The 21130-nt window shown below is 36.6% G+C and overlaps 1 pseudogene; it reads left to right on the top strand.

Moving 5' to 3' along the window:
* Positions 1-821: 821 nt before the first annotated feature.
* On the top strand, positions 822-2740 carry LOC131617529 (probable fructokinase-5; annotated as a pseudogene).
* Positions 2741-21130: the final 18390 nt, after the last annotated feature.

Here is a 21130-nt window from a genome sequence, read left to right as displayed (position 1 = left end):
TGGGGTTAAAGAAGGTGTTTTGGGCTGAGGCTATTTCGACAGCAACATATCTGATAAACAGATGTCCTTCGACAGTGTTAGATATGAAGACACCTGAAGAAGTTTGGTCGGGACATCCACCATATCTCGTATGGTCGAAGGGTAGCTTCTTGGTTCGACAGGATTAAGCATGAAGTCGAAGGTTTCTCACATGCTTGTGTCAAAGATGCTAGGGTTGTTAGCATGTTAAATTAGGTTTTAGTGTTTAAACCCTAATTTGTTAAGGTAGCTTGTTTATTAAGTTGGCTAGTGTAATGGGCCTTGTGGAAAAAGCCCATTAGTTAGTATGTTAGATTTTATTATAAATAGCATACTAGTCTCTCATCATTGTAAGTTGCAAATCCTAATTTAGGGTGAGAGAGGTTATTTGTTATTCTTGTAAACTTGTAATCTTGTTTTAAGAGAAAGTAAAAGAATAGCGGTTATAACCAATTCTTGTGTTCCTCTTCTTCTTCCTTGTTCTTCTCGTCTTCACTAATTCCTATTATATTTTGTTCTTGACATCGTTTTTCACAACATCTACAAAGATAATAACATAACCAAAATATAAATATACAAAGATGTAGATCAAAAAGTATATGTACAAGTGTATAAATAAGGAGAGATCATAGCAACATGTTATATTAACATGGTATTGCATTGGGATCAATCACTTAGTTCTTACATACCTTATAAATTTGACACCACGTTGAAATTATGAGACACTAAATTAAATTTTCTACATACTCGAGACACAAGAAATAAACAACAACAAGAACCCAAAGAGAAAATAAGAAGAAAAGATGTATGGCTCAAGTGATTCGTTGGTGATTTCATTTGGTGAGATGCTCATAGATTTTTTTCCGGACACATCTGGTGTATCTTTGGCCGAGTCTTTTGGTTTCCTCAAAGCCCCTGGTGGTGCTCCTGCAAATGTGGCTTGTGCCATAGCCAAACTTGGTGGCAATGCTGCCTTCATTGACAAGGTTCTCTCATCTTACTATCATCATCATTGATTTTTTTTCTTTTTTCATATTTAATTATATTGCAATGGAAATGCCAACACGAGTTAACAATAGTAGTAAGGTTTTAAATTGCGTCTGCAACCGCAATTGCAGCTGCAATATCACTGATGATGTTGTTTATGCTACGACATTGATATGCAATTGCAGTGTGATTAAAATCATACATGTGAACGAATCAAGAATCACATCAGACAAATTTATCCATGTTCGTTTACTTATTTTTTTTCAAAATGTAATAAAAAATATTAACTTTAGGAATTTTTCAACTGTGTATTTCAAATATCTCTCAATGAATATACACGCAGCAATATGCATAGCAGCATCCGCAATGACCACCACCACAACGGCATCCGCGGCTGCAATTGTAATTTAACACCATACACATCGTTCACAATTCGTTTATGTACGTGATATATACCGAAGTTTTTTCTCACAAAATTACTACAATAATTGTTATGTGCAGGTGGGGGAGGATGAATTTGGAAGGATGCTAGCTAACATATTGAAGAAAAATGGTGTGAACACAAACGGTGTTCTTTTCGACAAAGAGGCTAGAACTGCATTGGCTTTTGTAACCTTGAGGAATGATGGAGAGAAGGAGTTCATGTTTTATAGAAACCCTAGTGTTGATATGTTACTTACAGAATCTGAAATGAAAATGAATTTGATCAAGAAGGTCAAGATATTCCATTATGGATCCACCAGTCTTATCACTGAGTCATGTCGATCTGCTCACATGACTGCCATGAAAGCTGCTAGAGATGGAGGTGCTTTGTTGTCCTTTAATCCAAATGTCAGGCTACCTTTGTGGCCTTCTGCTGAGGTTGCTAGGTCTGGAATACAAAAGTAATTGGGTTGAGGCTGATTTCATCAAGGTAAGTTTTCTTCTCAAAGCATACAGGTTTTGCGAGAAATAGTTATGAAAAACTGAGCATTTTCTATATAGGTGAGTGATGATGAAGTTGAATTTCTTACACAAAAAGATCCTCAGAATGAATAAGTTATTATGTCTTTGTGGCATGACAAGTTGAAGCTGCTTCTTATCACTGATTGAGAGAAGGGTTGCAGATATGTCACTAAGGGATTCACCATCCAATCCATCCAATACATAAGCACTTGTGAGACTATTTGATTGAGACAGTTATGAACATAACTTGCCTCGTGTCTATAAATTGTTTTCGGCTTATTTTCATATAATCTCTATATAATAGCATATGAAAACAACTTATGATTTTCTATTGTAATACAAACTATTGATGTTTGGAGATATTGTTTGAGTGCAGAATTTTAAAGGAAGGGTAAATGGATTCCTAGTGAAAGCTATTGACACAACTGGTACTGGTGATGCTTTTGTTGGTGCACTTCTCACAGTCGTGGCCAGAGACACTTCCATTTTTGATGTATGCTCTCTCTCTCTTTCTTTCTCGCACGCAAAGTTGGGATCCTCTCTCGCGAGTCGCAACTGAAAAGTATTTTAATTTAGGCTTTGTTAACTCTTTTTTCTGATTTGTTGATATTGTCTTTGCTTTATTGAATTCATCATCAAAGAATGAAGAAAAACTGAAAGAGGCCTTGACATTTTCAAATGCTTGTGGAGCAATATGTACAACACAGAAGGGAGCCATTCCTGCACTTCCAACTGCTGACGAGGCTAAGAAATTCATCTCCAGCTCTTAAAATTAAACTTCTTTTGAAGTTTGATGAATGTCCAGAGAACTAGCTAGCCATAAATATGTTCTCATTTGAGAGTTTTTGCTTTAGTAAGACTTTGATACAATGACACAAAGTGTTGTATCTGTTTATGAATAATAAATGGGCACAACTTCATTACCCATCAATAAATGTTGGGTAACTCTACCCATCTGAATTGTCACGATTATATTGGTCAAAATATGCCACCTATCATATCAATAAAAAGGTGATAATTTATATTTGTGACACTTAATCTTTTAACAATTACTAGTATAAATTACAACTCTTTACCGTATTAAATTGGGGTGAATTCTTATCTACCAACTAGTGTCTTACCCGTGCGTTCGCACGGGTACCCGTCGTTTTCGCGCATTGTGATTGAGAAAAATAAAAGATATTAGTAAAAGATTAAGTTTTGGATAAAATTAAAAAAGTTATAAAAATAATAATATTTTATTTGACAAATTATAATGAAGGAAAAGTTTTAAAATCGCAAATTCACAAATTATAACGAAGAAATATTCAATCAAATTCTATAATTCAATTAGTGATAACTATTTAATATAATTGATTAAACTACAAACTATTAGCCCAATCTCAAACTATCAGCTAAGGAGAATCGATTATTTTTGGCTAGCTAAGGAGAAAAATAGTTATTTTGGCTCAATTATAACTACAAACTATCAGCCCAATCTCAAACGACCAGCTCTATCTTGTAGGCTAATGAGAAACCACTACAAACTCCATTTATAATAATGATTCATTCAAAATACATAATTAATAGAAAAATACTTTGACTAGTTACTTCATTTTCCCGTTAATATTCGTTATTTTGATAAGTAACTTCGTATTCCCGTTAATATTTCAAATTTCTTCCCGTTAATTTTCAATATTTTGATCAGTAACTTCATGTTCTTGTTAATATTCATTATTTTGATCAGTAACTCCTTGCTCCCGTTAATATTCATTATTTTGATCAATAAGTTCGTGTTCCCCTTAATATTCCAAATTCGTTTCCGTTCATATTCAAAAAATTTAACAATAAAAGATTTATCAATAACTTCGTGTTTCTGTTAATATTCAATATTTTGTAAATAACTCAGTGTTCCCGTCAACATTTATTATTTTGATCAGTAACTTCGTGTTCCCGTTAATATTCAAAATTTGTTCCCGTTAATTTTTAAAATTTGGATCATTAACTGAATGTTTTCGATAATATTCACAATTTTGATGATTAACTTTGTGCTCCCGTTAATATTTAATATTTTAATTGATAAATCCACGCTCCCGTTAATATTCAATATTTTGATCAGTAACTCCGTGTTCCCAGTAATATTCAATATTTTGATCAATAAACTTCATTTCCCGTTAATATTCAATATTTTAACCAATAACTTCATGTTCCCCTTGATATTCAATATTTTGATCAGTAACTTCGTGTTCTCACTAATATTCATTATTTTGATCACTAACTTCGTGTTTCCGTTAATATTCCAAATTTGTTCCTGTTAATATTCAATAGTTTGATTAATAACGTCATGTTTCCGTTATTATTCAATATTTTTAGCAGTAACTCTATGTTACTGTTAATATTATATACTTTGCTCTGTAATTTAATACTCACGTTAATATTCAATATTTTGATTACTAACTTCATGTTCTCGTTAATATTCAATATTTTGATTAATAACTTCATGTTCCCGTTAATATTCAATATAGTTTGATCGATAATTTGGTTTTCCCGTTAATATTCAATATTTTGATAAATAACTTCGTGTTCTCGTTAATATTCCAAATTTGTTCTCGTTAAAGTTCAAAAAATTTATCAGTAACTTAATGTTTATGTTAATATTCAAAAAAATCATCAGTAACTCCGTGTTCCCGTTAATATTCAAATTTTGTTAACAGTTAGAATAATATATTCATTGTTATTATCTTTAAAATGCAACAAATATTTTTTCTATTATATTACTATTATTATTATAGATTTTTTAGCATAAAATATTTTATTAATGCTTTTTGTTATTTTATAACTAAAATATAATTATTTATTATCATACTACTAATATGGCTCTATATTTATTCCAAAAATTATTTTCAATTACTATATCTTCTTGTATTAAAAAAATAAAATATTTTTATATAAATTATAATCTTTATTATAATAATATAATAATAAAAAATTTAATATAAATATATAATAGTCACAATCCTTAATACAACTATATATTATTATTATTATATATTTATATTAATCATTTTAATTAATGCGAAATTATATTAATTTATTTATTTTTTATTATTTTTAAAACAACCATATATGTTTGTATCAAATATTTATCAAATAAATATAATTATATTCACGGTATAAAGTAATATGGGTGTTAGGTCTAGAAAATAGTGGAGGAGATTTAAATTAACAAATATTTATGACTCTTAATATAACGTAAAGAATATTTGTGACTCTTAATATAACATATACAATTAAATAAATATTTAAAGAATATTAAAAGATATAAAAAAATTTAAATTAATATTTATGATGATTAATTTAATTGATTGTAACTGATTTATATTTATTTTATTTTATGATTCAATTAATGGATAAGATTAATTTTCGATCTAATGAATTTTGATTACCAATTAAATAATTTTAATAGAGTTTTTTAACATAAAGTAATTTTATTGCTAGTGTTTTGTATTTTTTAATTAATTATTAATATACAAATTAAAGCCTATAAAAATATTTTTCGAATTACTAAATAACTATATTAATTGTTAAATAATATATACTCATGGTCATTATCTTTAAAATGAAACAATTATTTTTTCTATTATATTATTATTATTATATATTTTTTATCATAAAATATTTTATCAATGTTTTTTTGTTAATATAATTATTTTTTATTATTGTAAATAATTAATACCTTCGATAAAATTAATAATATGGCTCTATATTTATTGAAAAAATATTTTCTACCACTATATCTTCTTGTATTCAAAAAATAAAAAATGATATATTTTTATATAAGTGTTAGCTGAAGATTTCGTTTTGAAGTATTTATCCTTCGAAGAGGTAGAAAATCGAAGGAAAGATGGTTACTGATGGCCATCCCTTAAAAATAAAAGGATGACTACTGATGGTCATGCTTCGAGAATAAATATTTCTAAGTTCACTATGAAGATAATGTACGTATGACTCACATATTTACTCAAGTATCAAGCGTTAAGAGAAAGAGTTCGCTGAGAAAATGTACGTATGACACCACCATTTTAATACATGTGTATTATCCTTTGCTTTTAAATATCTTTCAGAATTACTGCATTTCGTTTACTTCTTGTCATTTACATTTCTGTATCTTTACTTTAACGTCATTTACTTTCGAATTACTTTCATGCTATTTACTTTCAAAGTCTTTTACATTTCTGCAGTTTAAGATTCTTTACGTTTCAATTGTCCTTTTAATTTTCTATGTTATGTCACTTATCTTTTCGTTGAAGTCACATTTATATGTAACAAAGTGATTGTCAAGACTATTTGTTCTGTTAATCGAACAACGCCTATTGAAGAAGACAAATAATGAATATGATTCGAATAAACATTGATGACAATCTTCTTGACTATGTGTCCTAGGATCAATCTAGTCGATCCTGCAAGTAACCAAATCTTATTTATTATAGTTTGGAAGACAACCGCAGATAATTCCCAGACTATGCCTGAAAATAATACAGGACCCTTAGGGACTATTCCAGTTTCAGCGTCGACAACCGCACCCTCATCCACAAGCGCAGAGGACGTATTGTTTGCCTCGACAAATGCTGCAAACAATTTGTTTGGTCAAGGCGCGAATTCTGCTTTCGAATGGAGACCAAATAATCCATACGGAATGCCATACCAATATGGAACAGGCGTACGAGGGGCAGGACCTATATATGCCCCAACTAACAATGCGACATTTTCACCAAATGTTAGTTCAGTGGGTCGAAGTGCACATAACACTAGTTTCTCTACCCAGATGCCTCACTTTACCACAAATAACCAAGCAGCATTTCGACAAGAAATGGATGCAAGCAACCATGATATGGTAGGGGTTTTGGCCAGAGAATTGACTTCAGTTTTAAGCCCACTAATGGCAAATGTTACTACTACAAATAGAGAAAACATGGAGACTTTCCAAAAGATATCATCTCAAATGAATCGAATGGCAGAATTCATGGGAGTAACGCCACCTAAAAGGAAAGACAAACAACCTTCGAATCAAGAAGAGAGGCCCATTTTAGAACGTGTACAAGACATAGTTCCATTATCTAGGACGGCTACTAGGGATGTAGGCCCCTCACGAAGAACGGAGGTGTTCGAAGGAACTCCAATAATTAACTTAGAAGCTTCAAATCAAAGAACTGTCCCCGTTCGACAAGAAACGGAGGAGGAGCAACCCAGATTAAGGATTGTGGGTAGGAACGAACACCCAGATGAGATTGTTCAAAGAGTTAGAAGAGAAAATCTGGCTACAGAAAATAACTTAACTGCCATGATAGAAAGGGTTATGGCTAATAATGGCCTTAGTACTGGACTTAGACGTCCAAACTATACATCCCCTATATCAGATTATATCATGCAGACAGAATTGCCTAGGGGCACTAAGGTACCCAAATTTACAAAATTTTCAGGCGAAACGAACGAGTCAACGGTGGAACATATTGCTAGATATTTGACAGAAGCAGGAGACTTAGCGGGAAACGAGGATTTAAGGATCAAGTATTTCCCTAGTTCGCTGACAAAAAATGCCTTCATTTGGTTTACTACTTTGCCACCAAATTCGATAGATGCATGGGCATACTTGGAAAGACTTTTCCATGAGAAATTCTACATGGGTCAAACTAAGATAAGTTTGAAAGAATTGGCCAGTGTTAAAAGAAAATTCACAGAAACAATTGATGATTATTTAAATAGGTTCCGTCTGTTGAAATCAAGGTGTTTTACAACAGTCCCAGAGCATGAACTTGTTGAAATGGCTGCAGGTGGTCTAGATTATTCAATAAGAAAGAAACTAGATACCCAATACCTTAGGGACATGGCCCAATTAGCAGATAGGGTTCGACAAGTCGAACGACTGAAGGCAGAAAAAGTTAGGGCGAATAAAAGTTATAAGAAAGAGAGAATAGCGTACGTCGAAGCCGAGGACGCTGATGATGAGTCTTTCAATGACTCGTATAGCCCTGAATAAGTCGAAATAGACCTAGCTGAATTGAAAGAGGCGCCACCTTACGCCTGCAAATTGCTAAATCCTGCCAATGGGAAAAACCCAGTGGAAAACGATAAGAATGATAGGTTCCCTAAGAAAACTTATACATTCGACATTACCAAGTGTGATGAAATATTTGATTTATTGGTAAAAGATGGCCAAATGATACTACCCCCAAATTCAAAAATTCCTCCGTTGGAACAACGGAAGAAAAGAGGTTTTTGTAAATATCATGGGTTTTTAGGCCATAAAACTTCTCAATGTTTTCTTTTCAGGGATCTAATTCAAAATGCTCTCAATGATGGAAGGTTGAAGTTTGCTGAGAAGACCAAGAGTCATATGAGGGTCGATACCAATCCCCTAAACATTGCTGACGCTAGCCTCTGCGAGGTAGAAGATATCAACATGGTGGAGGCCTCTGAAGTTGAGGTTGTGGAGACTAAAGCAATGTTCAATGGAAAGCAGGCTACTGAAAGCCTAAAAAGTGAAATAGTCTTCAACACTGTTGTTGAAGAATCTTCCAAGACAGAAATAACTGAAGAAAACAGTGAGGCCACTGAAGACCTCAGGATGAAACTCCAGAAAATCCAGATCTCTGAAGTTCCTCCAGCAGCGGTTAACATGGTCAGCGCCAGACGACCAGTGTCTGAATTTGGCGAACTAGAGACATGGCTGACGAGGAAAAATGGGGGCATCGAAGTTCCTCCTAGAACCGAAAGCCTCAAAGAATATCTCTGGAATTGCCACGAGAGAAATGGTGGTAAGCAATGGATGTGTCCAAGGTGTTCGATCATGCTGAATCGAAGGGTCGAAGCCAACTTCGAAAGGGTTCGACGCGAAAGGTGGGATCACCCAGGAAGAGAGCCAAATCCCCTACTACAACTGTACCCAAAGATGGAGGAAAGCTTGGTAGGATTTTTGGTTAGATGCCACAAAGAAAACACTGAAGTTGCTCTCTGCCCAAGATGTGGGGCAGTCTATGACGAAATGCTAGCACGATCATTCGAACGTGTGTATTGCTACATGAGTCAAGAAACTCAGGGGTTGCGTCCTAACCTGTACGGTTTCGACACACAGACTCCAACAAAGAGGCCTGATAGCCCACACCCCAGAACTCGAAGGGTGACTTTCAAAATCCCTGCAGATGCGCCAAGGGATAGGTGGGTACAAGCTGATGCAAGAACCAACAAATGGCGAAGTTGGGACCAAGGTGGAAGAACTGCAATGGCATATAGGAAACAATTCCAAAGACCAAATCGAGAGGCGTATCGGTTGGAGAATTATAAAGGAAGAAATCCTATGTCTCGGTCTCAGTGGAGAAGGCATCAGAGAATGAAAAAGGCTCAGAAGGAATACAGGCCAAGAGAAGCTGGAGAGTCTAGTAGCAACCAAGCCCCATACCAGGGGGCAAAGTCAAACAAACCTCCGGTAGAACGCGGATTATTCGAAGCTGAAAAACTCTTGGATGAAGAAGACAAGATGCGTTCAAATTCTTGGAAAGAAGAGGATAGAATGACAAATGATTTTGATTCTGATGGAGTGTCATCTATAAACTTGAATTGTAATGTTGTTTCCGTACTCCCTCACGAGTTTAATCAGGAAACTGAAGTAGAAGACTGTGAAGAGGCTGATATCGAAGAAATGACAAAACACAAACCTGTGTGTTACTATGTGCTGAATAATGGTGCAGTAGAAGAACAGAATGCTTTCTTCGAAAGGCCTGATGAGGGTATGCGAAATCATTTGAAGCCACTCTATATCAGGGCTAAGATTGAGAACGTGGGCATAAATAAAGTCCTAGTTGATGGGGGAGCAGCAGTGAACCTAATGCCTCAATACATGCTAAAAAGAATTGGTATGTTCGATACGGATATAAGGCCACATAACATGGTTTTATCTAACTACGAAGGCAAAATAGGACAAACACTGGGAGTTGTTCAAGTCAATTTGACAGTAGGCTCAGTTACCAGGCCAACCATGTTCATGGTTATACCAGCAAAGGCAAACTACAACCTTTTGCTTGGTAGGGAATGGATTCATGGAGTAGCAGCTGTGCCCTCAACAATGCATCAGAGGGTGACAATTTGGAGAGAAGATGGTATAGTGGAGAATATCGAAGGTGATTAGAGTTACTACATGGCTGAGGTCAACCAGGTGAACAAAAACAACTTCGACAGGAACTTGGCAAACATAGGCCCTTGTCATGCTGCAGAAGAGATGTATACCCCAAATAAAAATGCATTATACTATTTAACTTTACACCCAAATGGATTCCAATGGGATAGAGAGATCATGTATGGTCCACCAGATATAGCACCATTGGAGAATTATCCGACAGTACGGCCAATAGGCTGGGACGATGACATTAATCATGTCTGAGTCTTCGTTCTTCGAAAAGATTTCGGCCTATGTGGCCGAGAACAAAAGAAAGGCGGCTCTCGAAGCCGAACTATTAGATACAAAGATAGATGCAATTTCAACCAAAGAAGGAATAACAGAATTGGAGATACGTGCGAGTGTCGAACTCCCTGAACACACGACTCCAGACGAAGAGATCATAAGAGAAAAACCAAACCAAAGGTTGGATGCAATATACGATGAAGAACCTTTGGGGTTCGAAAAAGACCCAATGGCGCCGAATATAAAGATGTTGGCCCAAGATCCACTTGAAGAAGTAAATCTTGGAGACAGTGATCAAAAAAGGATAACGTATATCAGCGCGAAGCTAGAACCAGAATTGAAAGCAACGGTCATCAAAATGTTGAAAGAAAACAGAGATTGTTTTGCTTGGGACTATGATGAGATGCCTGGTCTAGGAAGGGATTTAGTCGAACTAAAATTACCAATAAAAGAAGGGAAGAAGCCCATAAAGCAAACTCCCAGAAGATTCGCGCCAGAGATTCACTCGAAGATTAAAGCAGAGGTCGAAAGACTCTTACGGTGCAAATTTATCTAAACTACAAGGTATGTTGAGTGGATTGCTAATATAGTACCTGTAATTAAAAAGAATGGCTCATTAAGAGTATGCATAGACTTTCGTGACCTTAATGCAGCTACTCCTAAGGACGAATATCCCATGCCTATAGCGGAAATGTTAGTAGACTCAGCCGCAGGTTTTGAGTATTTGAGCATGTTGGATGGATATTCGGGATACAATCAAATTTTTATAGCGGAAGATGATGTATCCAAGACAGCATTTCGTTGCCCAGGGGCAATAGGCACTTACGAATGGGTTGTGATGCCTTTTGGTTTAAAAAACGCTGGGGCAACTTATCAAAGAGCAATGAATTCTATATTTCATGATTTTATAGAAACATTCATGCAAGTGTATATAGACGACATTGTGGTAAAATCTACCTCGGGTATGAGTCATCTCGATCATCTGAGCCAATCATTCGAAAGAATGAGGAAATATGGCTTGAAGATGAACCCCCTTAAATGTGCTTTCTTTGTGCAGGCAGGTGATTTCTTGGGGTTCGTAGTCCACAAAAAAGGGATAGAAATCAACCAGAACAAGACGAAAGCCATTAGGGAAACCAAGTCCCCATCCACGAAGAAAGAACTACAATCATTATTGGGCAAGATAAACTTCTTAAGGAGATTTATCTCTAACTTGAGTGGACGTACGCAAGCTTTCTCACCTCTACTTCGGCTTAAGCAAGGAAAATTTGAATGGCGTGCTGAACATCAAGAAGCTTTCGATCAGATAAAGCAATACTTGACTTGTCCACCAATTCTATCTCCCCCAAATGGGAAGAAGCACATGCGCCTATACATTTCAGCATCAGATAAAACAATAGGCAGCATGCTTGCCCAGGAGGATGAGAATGGCATCGAGAGAGCCATTTATTACTTAAGTAGAGTACTCAATGATGCAGAGACTAGATATACTGATATAGAAAAACTCTGCCTTTGTTTGTATTTCTCCTGTATCAAACTTAAGTATTATATAAAGCCAGTTGATGTTTACGTTTCATCTCATTGTGATGTTATTAAACATATGTTATCTAAGCCAATACTACATAGTCGAATTGGCAAATGGGCTTTGGCCCTTACTGAATATTCATTAATATTTCAGCCTCTCAAGGCAATGAAAGGTCAGATTGTGTCAGACTTCATTGTCGACCATGCAGTGGTTGAGAATCATCAGCATTATGTGGACTTAAAACCTTGGAAGTTATATTTCGATGGTTCAACGCATAGAGAGGGTACTGGGGTTGGAATATTGATAATTTCTCCTGATGGAATTCCAACAAAGCTCAAGTTTAAAATCGAAGGTCCATTATGCTCCAACAATGAAGCTGAATACGAAGCATTAATTGCTGGACTTGAGGCTTTGTTAGAATTGGGGGCAACCAGAGTCGAAATTAAAGGAGACTCCGAATTGGTCATCAAACAATTGACAAAGGAGTACAAGTGTATCAAAGAGAATTTGATCATGTATTTTGTCATCGCAAATAGGCTACTCAAGAAATTCGAATATGTGGAATTAAAACACGTATCAAGGGTGAATAACCAGGAAGCAAACGACTTGGCACAATTAGCTTCAGGATATAAAGTGTCAAAAGAAAAGTTGGAGGAATTGATTGAAGTAAGAGGAAGAGCAATGTTTACTAAACTTTCGCCAAGTGATCTAGAGAACTCACAATTGGGTTATGCCAACAAAGAACAATTCGAAGTACTAAATATAGACTCATTGGCAGACACAGATTGGAGGAGTCCAATTATTAGCTACCTAAAAAACCCTTCGACGGATACAGACAGGAGAACCAAGTATAGAGCATTGTCATATTTTTTGATGGGAAATGAATTATTCAAGAAAACTCCTGAAGGGGTATTGTTGAAATGCTTGGGTGAAGCAGAAGCATATTTGGCTCTGTCGAACGTTCATAGTGGGGCATGTGGTGCGCATCAAGCAGGGCACAAAATGAAATGGCTCTTGTTTCGTTATGGGATGTATTGGCCTTCGATGTTAAAGGATTGCATAGAGTTTGCGAAAGGGTGCCAAGAGTGCCAAGAACATGCAGGTATCCAACACGCTCCAGCGAACGAATTAAGTACAATAGTAAAACCATGGCCTTTCAGGGGATGGTCATTAGATTTGATTGGAGAAATTCACCCCAAGTCATCTAAAGGTCAAAGGTACATTTTGGTAGGAATAGACTATTTCACAAAATGGGTCAAAGCAATACCTTTGGCAAATGTGGACCAAGAGGCTGTGATTGAGTTCATTCAGAAACACATTATATATAGGTTTGGAATCCCAGAAAGTATAACAACTGATCAGGGATCAGTCTTTACTGGACGAAAAATGCAAGACTTTGCCAGAGAAATAGGTTTCAAGTTATTTACTTCCACACCTTATTACGCCCAAGCAAATGGACAGGTTGAAGCAGCAAACAAAATAATAATTGGCCTTATTAAGAAACATGTGGGAAAGAAACCTAAGAATTGGCATAAGACTTTAGATCAAGCGCTCTGGGCTTGTCGGACATCTCCAAAAGAAGCCACAAATACAACTCCTTTCCAGTTGACGTTTGGACATGATGCAGTACTCCCGATTGAGATATGTTTGCAATCAGTAAGAATACAAAGACAAGCAGACATTCCTCCCAACGTATACTGGGAGTTAATGATGAATGAATTAGTAGATTTGGACGAAGACAGACTTCGAGCACTGGAAATGATAAAAAGGCAAAAAGAAAGAGTGTCCAGAGCTTATAATAAAAAGGTGAAAGGTAAAACTTTTGTTAATAATGACTTAGTCTGGAAAGTTATTTTACCTATAGATCGAAAGAATCAGGCACTTGGTAAATGGTCCCCACATTGGGAAGGACCCTTTCGAATCTTAAAAGTATTCTCGAACAATGCTTACGAAATTGAAGAATTAGCAGAAGATCATAGGATCTTGAGAGTAAACGGGAAATATTTGAAGAGATATAAACCAAGTATGCACGAAGTAAGGATTGCAAAGACGTAGATACTCAGGGTACTACGAAAAGCCAAAATGGTCAGGCATGTGTCAAAAATATACTTCACATTGATCAAAATGGCTTCACAATCAGAAAGAATTATGGAAAGAAAAATCAAAGAAGACACCAAAATATTCTTTTCATTTCAAGCATAGGAGTACATTCATTACAAAAAGATCCAAAGAATAGGATCTGAGGTTACAAAAAGAAAGGAAGGCATATATATATAAAAAGATTAAACCTAAGGTAAAAACTTGCTAGTCAATCCTCTGGTCTAAATTGTCCAAAGACAACACAGGAGAAGGTTCAACCTCAAACATATCCCTGGCTCCAGAATCACGCATCCTCCTCACTACGCCTTTCTTAAGAAAAATGTAACTAAGAAGTCTCCCGTAGGGAAGACAAGTCACAACCCCTCGACGGTCAACACCGGCAGAGACAGCTTTAACAAGTCCTTTGAAGATCATTAAAGGAATGTTAATTTTCCTCCCTCGAAGACCACAGAGGATGAACTCCAAGTCTTCAACCATGATGTTGTTTTCGTCGATCCGCCGAGGTTGGAAGTTCCCCACGAGCATCTGGTGCCAGATCCTGATGACTTTGGCACTGAAGCGATCATTGTCCATAAGAGTTCTCAACATGAGATGAGTAGTCATGCTGAAACTGTTGTCATCAAAAGTTTCGCCAGAGTTATTGCATTTTATCAGGTTGGCAATAGTGGTGGGAGTAATGCTGAGACGAGCGTGTCGAATCTCAGAATCAATGGTGGTCCTACCTTCAGGATCTATGCGTAAGGACGCATTCATCCAGAATTCTGCCACCATGTTGGGGTAAATAGCACCCTCCAAGACTTCTTCAAAATAGAAGTCCAGTTCTTGGTTGACAAACAGGGTTTCGAGGTTGATGAAATGACGAACAAGTTCATCCTCAGAGAGTCTGAACTCGCCTCTGATGAGGGCTTTGATGTCGTTAAAGAAGAGAGGTTCAGCCATTGTAAGGTAAGAAAGTTGTTCTGAAAGAGAAGTTGTGTGTTTTCTTTTTTCTGTGTTTGGTCTGGAGAGAAAACGCATGAATGAGAAATGAAGTTGATATTAGACCCTTTATATAGACTGGGAATACTGAAGGGTGGGTTTTAATTGTTAATGAGTGATTGGACTGCGGTTGGTTTTCCAAAGAAAGGAGTTATGGCTTCCGCCGTTTCCCGCCCTTGGAAGTTGAGAAGTAATCATTAAACTGATGCACGCACGTCTTAAAACCGACGTTTTGGAGAAAGTGACGTCACTTTTTTATAATGATTATGTCTAGAAGAAGTGGAAACGTCAAGTCTAGAGGCAAGAATGCTGCGAAAGATGTTCAGGATTCTACACGTCGCATTAAATAAAAAGCACTGTAGAGAATCTAAAGATATATTTTGGCAGAAATGTTTAGATTCGCTAAAAGTAATGCTGGAAAACATTATAGATATAAATGGGAGTCAAGCATACAAATATTATGAGTCTACAATAGTTTCGATTACAAAACAAAGGTGCAACAAGTAACAGGACTGAAAGCATCTAGTTAAAATCTTCAGGGAGATCCGTTTTGATCTTCAAGTATTGAGTCTCCCACGAAGACATGCGAAGCTCGATTAGTGCCCGTTGTTTCTTCAAACTTTCGATTTTTGGCACTAATTTCTGTGCAGTCTCGAAATGTCTAATGCCCGACTGCACCACTTCGAGCAAATCTTGTTCGTTAGATTTTTGTATGGCTGCCTGACAACGTTCAGCTTCTTTTATCTTGCCCTCGAGTGCCTTTATCTCTTGTTTCCAGGAGTTGATGTTCTGCTCATAATCATCAAAGGCCTTCTGATTTTCTGAATGTTTGAGCTTGAGGGCCTCACCTTGTTTCGTTGCGTCCACAGCAGAGTTCCATGAAGAGTCATGAGAGGCCTTTGTCTCAGATAGCTCTTTTTCGACATTTTGCCTTCGAAGAATGTTGGCCTGGAGTTGCTCGAGTAGAGAGCCTAACAGAACAATTACCTCTGAAACTTCTGTGGAAACTTGAAGCAAATCTACCTTCTTTAGAAGTTGATTTAAGTTGTGACTCTTAATAGGTTCCCGGTTGAGGACATCTACAAGATTGACCCCAAAGAATCTCTCCTTTATTTGTCGGAGGAGGCTAGGAATGTCTTCTTTATCACCAGATTCTACAGTTGCAACTAGAGAGACATTAAGCTCTGAAGGCGAAGAAGTATTCGCATCCATGATGGCCTTTAAGAAACTAAGAGGATCAGTTTGCTTAAGTTGTTCCAGCTCCAAAGGAGTAGGCTTCATGGGGGCAAGCGTCGAAGTTGTCTCAGGAATGGTTTTCGTCTCAAGAGTCGAAGTCCCTTGAGGATCTTGTTTTTCTGGTTGAGAAATTTCTTCCATAGCACCTTGCTCCGACGCAGTATCTTCACTGTCATGTGTTTGGGGGTTCACATTGTCGCTGCCTGAGAATGGGTGATCTTCTTCCAAATTCTTGTCTTGATGAGTAGGTGGGGATTCGTCAGTGGAGTGACTTTTTTCGACTGGTTCATTAGGCAATATGGTAGCAATTGGCCTAACGTCTTCAAAGACTGGCGAAAGAACATGGGTTTGATTTTGGGATGTACCTATGTTAAATAGAGCAAAGTTAGTTATAAAGATAAACCTTTGAGAGGTTTAGTTGACGAAAGTTAAAGTTTGACAATTACCGTAAAGTTTGTCAACATTAATGGTAAAGCCATGGTCCTTGAAACCTGAAGTGGCAGTGCCAGCGTCTTCCTGCAATAACAAGGTAAATGTCAGTTTAATTATTCGGTTAAGATCATAAGATAATATGTGGGTTGGAACCCAAATACCTTGGTTGGGATAGTGTCTGGACTTGAATTATGACTTTCCACAACGAAAGCATTGCTAGCAGCTTTCAAAGGAGACTCTTCAGAGGACGCTTTACCACCAGGAGAAGCAGTTTTAGAGGGGCTTGTCCTTTTCCCTTTTCTTGAAGGGGTAACAGCTTTTTGTCTCTTCTTGTGTCCTTGTCTAGTTTGGGGAGGGGATTTATCTTCACCATCTGAAGCAGCTGTCGAGGAAGCTTTCCGCTTCGAACCTGTTGGGGGTTTCGAGCTCTAGCAAATAGACGAAAAGTAAGATGGAGACTGCTCACAGATTGTGCAAAATCAAGAATATGAGATGAGTATGTACCGTGGGCTTCTTGCCAGTAACGATGGAATCACTTCCACTTGGTTTGTTGCTCTGAGATGTCCCAGAATCTTTTTGGGACATCTGTAGTTGAAACTGAAATCAGTATATCAGCAAAGAAAAGAAAAGTCAGTCGAAAAGATTGTCTTAATCCAAACCTTCAGGTATTAGGGTCAGGACACGAACATGTTTAAGATCTATATGAAGATGTCCTTTGAAAGTATCCAAGGTATGCTTAGTCGGAACCACTCGTTCAGCGCGTTTTTTGGTACTCTCTTGAAGAATTTTGAGAGCATTCCCACACACGAACCAGTCTGGGAAAGGAGGACTTAGAGCCACACCAAAATCAGCACTTGGTAGTGGAGGGAATTTTGGAGGATTAAGTTTGAAAGCCACTTCATAACGTAGTTCTGGTCGAACATACGAGGGCAACTTCAACTTATCCAGTTTGGCGGAAAACTTTTCGCGCAAAATGACTGCAGCCTCACAAACGGTCCGACTAAGATCATCAGGCCTGTAGATAGTTTCAAAGAATTTTTGAAAAGCTTGGATTTCTTTAATATGAGTTGAAGTACCTTTTTTAAAATTCTCCTGCACATCAGTAAAAGCTGCAGTTAGTGCTTGAGCAAGGCTATCAGCATCAAAGATTTGGGAGCTATAATAATCCGTCCACCATTGATGAAAATCTGGTGTAGAATAAAAAGCAGGTTCGAAAGAGACAGGAGGAAGTTTGATGGTGCCAACGTATTTGTTGATTTTTGTTTTACATTCTTCTTCAGTCAAGTACAAGGTATGGAAACACATATGGTTTCTTTTCTCATATAAACACTTGGGTTTTATTTGAACCAACCCAAACTGTCTCGAGACCAAATTTGGTTGGTAGCACATGAGAATGCATTGACCCTTTGATGGTCGAAGGCGATGGGATAATAACCTTGGAGTCAGAAAGGCTTCCCAAATTTCCATAGACTCAGTTTGTTGATCCTGAGATGTTGATGGAAATTTTCGAGTAAACCATTCAGGACCTTTTGTTCTGTGTACAAAGGGAGCCATAGAAGGATCGAACTGGTTACGCCGGGCAAACATCATCGAATACGCCAAGAAGTGTTCACGAAGCTTTCCAATTTCTTCTTTTGGAGTTAGGTAAGCTAACCTGGTCCCTTCTATAGTTCGATTCTTGATTTTGCTATCCTCCTCATTGACATTTCCTCGAAAGGGAAGGTGAGTTTCGAATGTAGCATTAAGCCATAGTTGTAATAGCCAGAAAGGGCCAGCATAAAGTAAACTACCGGATTTGAAATTTTTGGTAAGGGTTGCAGCTTCGCTGAGGTTTTCATAAAGAGACCCTAAAAGCAGTTGGCTGAGGTTGAGCTTTTTTCCAGCATGCAACTGATTAGCCATGCAAAGATATCTCTTTGCGACTTGAATAGATCTTGAACAGAAGGCACATCGTGAAAGCCATAGCGCTAGAAAAGCAATATGTTCTTCATCGGATACTGCCGTTTCGGTGGTAATATGGTGATTCTGGATGAATGCAGTATAAGTGACTTGTGAGTCATTAAAACCAATAGTATCATCATCCATTTCATTAGGATCGAAGGTTTCGCCAGTTGGTCGAAGTCCTGTAATCGCAGCCACATCAAAAAGAGTAGGGGTAACCATTCCACAAGGAAGATGGAAAGTGTTGTGAGAAGCATCCCAAAAGTGAACCGCTGCTACTAACATGGGTTGGTTGTATTCTAAACCTGTCTTTGACAGTTGAATCAAATCGTATATTCCTAACGATTTCCAGAAGGATTCTTTCTGTTTCTCTACTTTTTCTAACCAGGCATAATACAAATCAGGATCCTTGGCCAAAGAAATTGACCTAAACACTTTTACAGAGTTGGTCATATAGTTTACCCTAATTTTCGCTAAAGCTAAAGGAGTTTCAGTGGGAGTTTCTTCCATGTTAGCAGATTTTTCTGAGGGAGAACAGCCATCTTCATCTATCCTAATTTTGCTAACTAATGGTCTAGTCTTGTAATAAGCAGGGAAGAATCTATTCAGAGATGGGATATTTTCACCTGGTAATGGACCCATAAAAGCGAGAGATTTTCCAGAAAGTTCAAAGGGAATGATTACCTGGGAAGCGTAAATAGCGCGTATTTCTTCGGTGTTAGGGTTTTGAACGTGCTCTTGTTCCCCAGACCGTATTGTTGATTGGAGCTTCAGAGCAGGTTGAAGAACATTTGAAGATGAAGCCATAGAGAAATTTCTGATTAAGAGAGCAAGATTTTGAAGAAATTGAAGATGTTTGGTTTTCTTTGAAAAAGATGAAGAAATAGGAATGAAAGTTTGTGTAGAAGTATAAGACCAAGTATTTAAAGGTTTAACGGAAACCCTTTTTAAATCTTTTGGGTAAAATCCAAAGAACACGTGGCGGTTGGTGATTTAATCCAACGGCGGTCGAATAAGAGATAGCTTCACTCCTAGCATGTAGGAGTAATGATCAAGAAGTAAGGTTAAAACGTGGGAATGTGAGTTATGAGAAGACATCTTTGAAAATGACAAGACATTTCGGAAACAGGGTCATCAATGATTATGACGTTAGTCAGCAGTCTTGGAACTCTCAAAGATCAATAAAGAACGAAATCTTATAATGACAAGAAACGCCTATTTCCGTTGACTCTCGAAACAGGCATTTATTGGGGGCAATTTGTTAGCTGAAGATTTCGTTTTGAAGTATTTATCCTTCAAAGAGGTAGAAAATCGAAGGAAAGATGGTTACTGATGGCCATCCCTTAAAAATAAAAGGATGACTACTGATGGTCATGCTTCGAGAATAAATATTTCTAAGTTCACTATGAAGATAATGAATACTGAAAGCTAGTGAAAAGTATGTGTCTTCGGGGACTTAGACGAATTTGTAAATATATTCAAGTATTACTACTTAGCGTGTTTTTCGTAGTGTTTTTAATACACTGCCACGCGTCGAAGACGGACTCAGGCGGGAAGATTTGAAATTCGAAGACGGTTTCGTAACTGTCCAGTAACAGATGGCATCGCTGGAAGTCCTTATGAGAAACGTGGCAGCAGATTAGTATAGGACCGTTAAGGTCGAAACTAGTATAAATAGGAGTCTTAGTGTTAGGATTCTGGGTGTTCATTTTGTACAAATCACTCACATATTTACTCAAGTATCAAGCGTTAAGAGAAAGAGTTCGCTGAGAAAATGTACGTATGACACCACCATTTTAATACATGTGTATTATCCTTTGCTTTTAAATATCTTTCAGAATTACTGCATTTCGTTTACTTCTTGTCATTTACATTTCTGTATCTTTACTTTAACGTCATTTACTTTCGAATTACTTTCATGCTATTTACTTTCAAAGTCTTTTACATTTCTGCAGTTTAAGATTCTTTACGTTTCAATTGTCCTTTTAATTTTCTATGTTATGTCACTTATCTTTTCGTTGAAGTCACATTTATATGTAACAAAGTGATTGTCAAGACTATTTGTTCTGTTAATCGAACAATGCCTATTGAAGAAGACAAATAATGAATATGATTCGAATAAACATTGATGACAATCTTCTTGACTATGTGTCCTAGGATCAATCTAGTCGATCCTGCAAGTAACCAAATCTTATTTATTATAGTTTGGAAGACTAGCGGTTGTTTACCGGAAATCACCGTAAACAATAAGTTATAATTTTTATTATAATTATATAATAATAAAAAATTTAATATAACTATATAATAGTCACAATCCTTAATATAACTATATATTAGTATTATATATTTATATTAATAACTTTAGTTAATACGGAATTATATTAATTTTTATTTTTATTTTTTTAATACAACCATATATATTAGTATCAAATATTTATCAAATTAATATCACTATATTCACGTTTTAAATTAAGAGTGGGTGTTAGGTAAGAAAAGAGCGTAGGAGATTTAAATTAATAAATATTTATGAGTCT

Source organism: Vicia villosa, linkage group LG1, assembly GCF_029867415.1.
Source record: "Vicia villosa cultivar HV-30 ecotype Madison, WI linkage group LG1, Vvil1.0, whole genome shotgun sequence".
Lineage (NCBI taxonomy): Eukaryota > Viridiplantae > Streptophyta > Magnoliopsida > Fabales > Fabaceae > Vicia > Vicia villosa.
This window is presented reverse-complemented; position numbering and strand designations above follow the sequence as displayed.